The 7646-nt window shown below is 63.1% G+C and overlaps 1 non-coding gene across 1 annotated transcript; it reads right to left on the bottom strand.

Annotated features, from left to right (window-relative positions):
- Positions 1-7248: 7248 nt before the first annotated feature.
- On the bottom strand, positions 7249-7367 carry LOC131871959 (5S ribosomal RNA). Its single transcript, XR_009370145.1, has one exon. It is a non-coding gene; the product is annotated as a 5S ribosomal RNA (ribosomal RNA).
- Positions 7368-7646: the final 279 nt, after the last annotated feature.

Below are 7646 nucleotides of genomic sequence, written 5' to 3'. Positions count from 1 at the left end.
TTAGGAGAAGAAACATGCTCTGATGCCCAAAACGAGAATCGACCCCGAAAAGGCCACAGGCCAAAAGTGGGATGCGAGACAAAAAAAAATGGGACCCGAGGACCAAAATTGGGTTCCCAGGTCGAAGACAGGGCAACCGGACAAGAAACGACCTCTAAGGCTCGAAATGAGTCCCGACGACTAAAACTTGACAAGAAGCACCCATCAGGCACCCAACTCGACACCCATGGGATGCCGACCCACCCGGGCTTCCACCTAGCACACCTTGGCACCCACCCACCCTCGCACCCAACCTCGCACCCAACTTAGCACCTTTGAACCCACATTGGCACTCACCCTGACCCTGGCACCTTGGAACCCACATTGGCACTCACCTTGACCCTGGCACCCACCTTTGCACTCACCTTGGGACCCACCCTGGCTCCCACCTCGGCACCCACCCAGACACCCACCTTGGTTCCTTGGCACCCACCTTGGATCCTTGGCACCCACCCCGACACCCACCTTGGCACGCAACTTGGCTACTTGCCACCCACCTTGGCTCCTTGACGCCCACCCCGACAACCACCCCGTGACCTACCCTGGCTAGGGTTGGTGCACACCCACCCTGGTGCCCACCTTGGCACCCACCCTATGACCCACCTTGGCACGCACCTTAGTACCCACCCCGTTACCCACCCTAGGACCCACCCCGTGACCCACCTTGGCCAGGGTGGGTGCCTTGGTGCGCACAACTTGCCTGGGCTGCACACCAGGGCGGGCTCAAGATGGCACCCGCGTTCCGTTTTTTTCACTATCTTTCAAAACGGAAATTTTAAAATCTCATTTTTTTCTTTTTTTTGCCTTTTCTGGAAATTAGTGAAGGCAGCGCATCAAAGGTGCGCAATGCTGGTGCGAACCCGGGAGCGCTCCGATGTGTGCTCCAAGGTGCGGCGTGCACGAAGTCCGAGCCCGGTTTGCCCCGGGTGCGCACCTCGCGTGCACCTTCGCCGGGGTGAGCACCTTGGCTGGGTTGCGCGCCCTGGTGCGTACCAAGGAGCGCTCTGAAGTGTGCTCCAAGGTGCGGCGTGCACGAAGTCGGAGCCCGGTTTGCCCCGGGTGTGCACCTCGGGTGCGCACCTCGCGTGCACCTTCGCTGCGGTGGGCACCTTGGCTGGGTTGCGCGCCTTGGTGGGCACCATGCAGTGCACGAAGTCGGAGCCCGGTTTGCCCCGGGCGCGCACCTCCGCCAGGGTGGGCACCTTGGTGCGCACAACTTGCCTGGGCTGCGCATCAGGAAGGGCTCAAGATGGCACCCGCGTTCCGTTTTTTTCACTATCTTTCAGAACGGAAATTTTAAAATATCGTTTTTTTTTGCCTTTTCTGGAAATTAGTGAAGGCAGCGCATCAAAGGTGCGCAACGCTGGTGCGAACCTGGGAGCGCTCCGATGTGTGCTCCAAGGTGCGGCGTGCACGAAGTCGGAGCCCGGTTTGCCTCGGGTGCGCCCTGGTGGGCACCATGGTGCGCACCAAGGAGCGCTCCGAAGTGTGCTCCAAGGTGCGGCCTGCACGAAGTCGGAGCCCGGTTTGCCCCGGGTGTGCACCTCGGGTGGGCACCTTGGTGCGCATGCCTTGCCTGGGCTGCGCACCAGGGCGGGCTCAAGATGGCACCCGCGTTCCTTTTTTTTCACTATCTTTCAAAACGGAAATTTTAAAATCTCATTTTTTTTTGCCTTTTTCTGGAAATTAGTGAAGGCAGCGCATCAAAGGTGCGCACCTCGCTGCCCACCACGGTGCGCAACGCCGGTGGGCACCCGGGAGTGCTTCGAAGTGTGCTCCAAGGTGCTGCGTGCACGTTGTCGGAGCCCGGTTTGCCCCGGGTGCGCACCTCGCGTGCACCTTCGTCGGGGTGGGCACCTTGGCTTGGTTTGCCCCGGCTGCGCTCCGAAGCGGGGTTATTGGAGCGCCGCCTCTTTTTTTGTCGGAGCGTTTGGTGGGGTTTCTCGCATTGGCTCTTCCGAGGCCCGGTTGCCACCCTGGCGCGCACGAAGTCGGAAGTAGGGTTAATTGCCCGGGTGCGCACCTTTGCCAGGGTGGCACCTTACCTGGGCTGCGCACCAGGGCGGGCTCAAGATGGCACGCGCGTTCCGTTTTTTTCACTATCTTTCAAAACGGAAATTTTAAAATCTCCTTTTTTTTTTGCCTTTTCTGGAAATTAGTGAAGGCAGCGCATCAAAGGTGCGCACCTCGCTGCCCACCTTGGTGTGCTCTGAGGTGCGCACCCGGGAGCGCTACGAAGTGTGCTCCAAGGTGCGGCGTGCACGTTGTCGGAGCCCGGTTTGCCCCGGGTGCGCACCTCGCCTGCACCTTGGCCGGGGTGGGCACCTTGGCTGGGTTTGCCCAGGGTGCGCTCCGAAGCGGGGTTACTGGAGCGCCCCCTCTTTTTTTGTCAGAGAGTTTGGTGGGGTTTCTCGCATTGGCTCTTCCCAGGCCCGGTTGTTGGGTGCGCTCCCACCCTGGCGCGCGCGACAGTTGGAAGTTGGGTTAATTGCCCGGGCGCGCACCTTCGCCAGGGTGGGCACCTTGGTGCGCAAACCTTGGCTGGGCTGCGCACCAGGGCGGGCTCAAGATGGCACCAGCATTCCCTTTTTCTCACTATCTTTCAAAACGGAAATTTTAAAATCTCGTTTTTTTTTTGCCTTTTATGGAAATTAGTGAAGGCATCGCATCAAAGGTGCGCACCTCGCTGCCCACCTTGGTGTGCTCCGAGGTGCCCACCACGGTGCGCAACGCCGGTGCGAACCCGGGAGCGCCCCGATGTGTGCTCCAAGGTGCGGCGTGCACGAAGTCGGACCCCGGTTTGCCCCGGGTGCGCACCTCGCGTGCACCTTGGTGCGCACACCTTGGCTGGGTTGCGCGGCCTGGTGGGCACCATGGTGCGCACCAAGGAGCGCTCCGAAGTGTGCTCCAAGGTGCGGCGTGCACGAAGTCGGAGCCCGGTTTGCCCCGGGTGCGCACCTTCGCCGCGGTGGGCACCATGGCGTGCACGAAGTCGGAGCCCGGTTTGCCCCGGGTGCGCACCTCGCGTGCACCTTCGCCGGGGTGGGCACCTCGGCTGGGTTGCGCGCCCTGGTGCGCACCAAGGAGCGCTCTGAAGTGTGCTCCAAGGTGCGGCGTGCACGAAGTCGGAGCCCGGTTTGCCCCGGGTGTGCACCTCGCGTGCACCTTCGCTGCGGTGGGCACCTTGGCTGGGTTGCGCGCCTTGGTGGGCACCATGCAGTGCACGAAGTCGGAGCCCGGTTTGCCCCGGGCGCGCACCTCCGCCAGGGTGGGCACCTTGGTGCGCACAACTTGCCTGGGCTGCGCACCAGGAAGGGCTCAAGATGGCACCCGCGTTCCGTTTTTTTCACTATCTTTCAGAACGGAAATTTTAAAATATCGTTTTTTTTTGCCTTTTCTGGAAATTAGTGAAGGCAGCGCATCAAAGGTGCGCAACGCTGGTGCGAACCTGGGAGCGCTCCGATGTGTGCTCCAAGGTGCGGCGTGCACGAAGTCGGACCCCGGTTTGCCCCGGGTGCGCACCTCGCGTGCACCTTGGTGCGCACACCTTGGCTGGGTTGCGCGCCCTGGTGGGCACCATGGTGCGCACCAAGGAGCGCTCCGAAGTGTGCTCCAAGGTGCGGCGTGCACGAAGTCGGAGCCCGGTTTGCCCCGGGTGCGCACCTCGCGTGCACCTTCGCCGCGGTGGGCACCATGGCGTGCACGAAGTCGGAGCCCGGTTTGCCCCGGGTGCGCACCTCGCGTGCACCTTCGCCGGGGTGGGCACCTTAGTGTGCAGACCTTGGCTGGGTTGCGCGCCCTGGTGGGCACCATGGTGCGCACCAAGGAGCGCTCCGAAGTGTGCTCCAAGGTGCGGCCTGCACGAAGTCGGAGCCCGGTTTGCCCCGGGTGTGCACCTCGGGTGGGCACCTTGGTGCGCATGCCTTGCCTGGGCTGCGCACCAGGGCGGGCTCAAGATGGCACCCGCGTTCCTTTTTTTTCACTATCTTTCAAAACGGAAATTTTAAAATCTCATTTTTTTTTGCCTTTTTCTGGAAATTAGTGAAGGCAGCGCATCAAAGGTGCGCACCTCGCTGCCCACCACGGTGCGCAACGCCGGTGGGCACCCGGGAGTGCTTCGAAGTGTGCTCCAAGGTGCTGCGTGCACGTTGTCGGAGCCCGGTTTGCCCCGGGTGCGCACCTCGCGTGCACCTTCGTCGGGGTGGGCACCTTGGCTGGGTTTGCCCCGGCTGCGCTCCGAAGCGGGGTTATTGGAGCGCCGCCTCTTTTTTTGTCGGAGCGTTTGGTGGGGTTTCTCGCATTGGCTCTTCCGAGGCCCGGTTGCCACCCTGGCGCGCACGAAGTCGGAAGTAGGGTTAATTGCCCGGGTGCGCACCTTTGCCAGGGTGGGCACCTTACCTGGGCTGCGCACCAGGGCGGGCTCAAGATGGCACGCGCGTTCCGTTTTTTTCACTATCTTTCAAAACGGAAATTTTAAAATCTCCTTTTTTTTTTGCCTTTTCTGGAAATTAGTGAAGGCAGCGCATCAAAGGTGCGCACCTCGCTGCCCACCTTGGTGTGCTCTGAGGTGCGCACCCGGGAGCGCTACGAAGTGTGCTCCAAGGTGCGGCGTGCACGTTGTCGGAGCCCGGTTTGCCCCGGGTGCGCACCTCGCCTGCACCTTGGCCGGGGTGGGCACCTTGGCTGGGTTTGCCCAGGGTGCGCTCCGAAGCGGGGTTACTGGAGCGCCCCCTCTTTTTTTGTCAGAGCGTTTGGTGGGGTTTCTCGCATTGGCTCTTCCCAGGCCCGGTTGTTGGGTGCGCTCCCACCCTGGCGCGCGCGAAGTTGGAAGTTGGGTTAATTGCCCGGGCGCGCACCTTCGCCAGGGTGGGCACCTTGGTGCGCACACCTTGGCTGGGCTGCGCACCAGGGCGGGCTCAAGATGGCACCAGCATTCCCTTTTTCTCACTATCTTTCAAAACGGAAATTTTAAAATCTCGTTTTTTTTTTGCCTTTTATGGAAATTAGTGAAGGCATCGCATCAAAGGTGCGCACCTCGCTGCCCACCTTGGTGTGCTCCGAGGTGCCCACCACGGTGCGCAACGCCGGTGCGAACCCGGGAGCGCCCCGATGTGTGCTCCAAGGTGCGGCGTGCACGAAGTCGGACCCCGGTTTGCCCCGGGTGCGCACCTCGCGTGCACCTTGGTGCGCACACCTTGGCTGGGTTGCGCGGCCTGGTGGGCACCATGGTGCGCACCAAGGAGCGCTCCGAAGTGTGCTCCAAGGTGCGGCGTGCACGAAGTCGGAGCCCGGTTTGCCCCGGGTACGCACCTCGCGTGCACCTTCGCCGGGGTGGGCACCTCGGCTGGGTTGCGCGCCCTGGTGCGCACCAAGGAGCGCTCCGAAGTGTGCTCCAAGGTGCGGCGTGCACGAAGTCGGAGCCCGGTTTGCCCCGGGTGCGCACCTTCGCCGCGGTGCGCACCATGGCGTGCACGAAGTCGGAGCCCGGTTTGCCCCGGGTGCGCACCTCGCGTGCACCTTCGGCGGGGTTGCGCGCCCTGGTGGGCACCATGGTGCGCACCAAGGAGCGCTCCGAAGTGTGCTCCAAGGTGCGGCGTGCACGAAGTCGGAGCCCGGTTTGCCCCGGGTGCGCACCTCGCGTGCACCTTCGGCGGGGTTGCGCGCCCTGGTGGGCACCATGGTGCGCACCAAGGAGCGCTCCGAAGTGTGCTCCAAGGTGCGGCGTGCACGAAGTCGGAGCCCGGTTTGCCCCGGGTGCGCACCTCGCGTGCACCTTCGCCGCGGTGGGCACCATGGCGTGCACGAAGTCGGAGCCCGGTTTGCCCCGGGTGCGCACCTCGCGTGCACCTTCGCCGGGGTGGGCACCTCGGCTGGGTTGCGCGCCCTGGTGCGCACCAAGGAGCGCTCCGAAGTGTGCTCCAAGGTGCGGCGTGCACGAAGTCGGAGCCCGGTTTGCCCCGGGTGCGCACCTCGCGTGCACCTTCGCCAGGGTGGGCACCTCGGTGCGCACACCTTCTCAATGTTTTCTTGCCTTTTCTGGAAATTGGTGAAGGCAGCGCATCAAAGGTGCGCACCTCGGTGTGCTCCGAGGTGCGAACCCGAGAGCGCTCCGAGGTGCCCACGAAGTCGAAAGTCGGGTTAATTGCATTGTTTTCCCCGGGTGCGCTCCGAGGTGCGCAACATCGGCGCGCACCAAGGAGGGCTCCGAAGTGTGCTCCAAGGTGCGCACGATGGCGTGCACCTCTGGTGCGCACGATTCGGAGCTCGGTTTGACCGGGGTGCGCACACCTTGGCTGGGTTGCGCACCTTTTGTGCGCTCCAAGGTGCGCACGAAGTCGGAGCTCGGTTTGCCCCGGGTGCGCACCTTCGCCAGGGTGCGCACCTTGATGCGCACGCCTTGGCTGGGCTGCGCACCTTGGTGGGCGCCATGGTGCGCACCTTTCGTGCGCTCCAAGGTGCGCACGAAGTCGGAGCTCGGTTTGCCCCGGGTGCGCACCTTGGTGGGCGCCATGGTGCACTCCGAGGTGCCCAAGATTGGTGCGCACCAAGGAGCGCTCCGAAGTGCGCTCCAAGGTGCGCGCGAAGTCGAAAGTTGGGTTAATTGTCCGGTTTGCCTCGGGTGCGCACCTTGCGTGCACCTTCGCCAGGGTGGGCTGGGCTGCGCACACCTTGGCACCCGCGTTTCCTTCATTTTAAATTTTTTTTTTTTACAATCTCTCAAGTGGGAAATTCTATAATCTCAACTTTTTTTGCCTTTTCAGGAAACTTTTGAATGGAGCGCATCATTGGTGCGCTCCGAAGTGTGCTCCAAAGCTCTCTCCAGCTGCGTGCACCTGCCCCGGCCGCGCACCCGGCCCCGCCCAGCTTCGCTCACCTGTCCCGGGCGTCTGGTGCGGAACCTTAGAGTAAGAAACATCACCGTGCACCTTGGCCAACGTGCGCGACTCGACCGAGCGCGCACTGGCCGAGGTGCACACCGATTTCACCTGGGTGCGCGCGCAGCACCTCGGGCGCACCGGGGTGCGCGCACAACGCCCGGGTTGCACCGTGGCCTGTGTGCTCGGGGCGCCTCGGGTGCGCGCTCGGTGTCGCCCCCGCGCGCGCGGTAGTGCGGGCAGCGCACCCCGGCCCGGCCCGGCCCCGACGAGAACGCAAACGGGCAAAAGGTTTATTCAAATAGCATTGCGACGCCCGGCGAAAAACTAAAAAAGGGTGCAACACCGGGACTTCCCGGGAGGTCACCCATCCCAGTACTACTCCGGCCCAAGCGCGCTTAACTGCGGAGTTCTGATGGGATCCGGTGCACTAACGCTGGTATGATCGCACCCGTTATGAGCTTGTCGCAGTGTGTACTTAGCAAACCGCGACCCACGTGCGAATCCACCCCGGCCACCCACCCCCGTCGAGGTGCACACCCTCCCTCGCGAAGTGCGCCCCGTTCGCCAAGTGTGAGCCCTGCCCGGGTGCGCGCACCTTGCTAGGGCGTCGGGTGTGCACCCGGCCCGGCCTACGTGCGTGCACCTGGAGGGGGCGTCGTGTGCGTGCAGTGTCCCGTCTGCAACGCGGTGCCCACACACCACCTCGGGCGCAACGACCTGCGCTCACAT

The sequence above is a fragment of the Cryptomeria japonica genome, unplaced genomic scaffold (genome assembly GCF_030272615.1).
Source record: "Cryptomeria japonica unplaced genomic scaffold, Sugi_1.0 HiC_scaffold_493, whole genome shotgun sequence".
NCBI lineage: Eukaryota > Viridiplantae > Streptophyta > Pinopsida > Cupressales > Cupressaceae > Cryptomeria > Cryptomeria japonica.
Note: the sequence above shows the minus strand (reverse complement) of the source record. Positions and strands in the feature narration are given on the sequence as shown.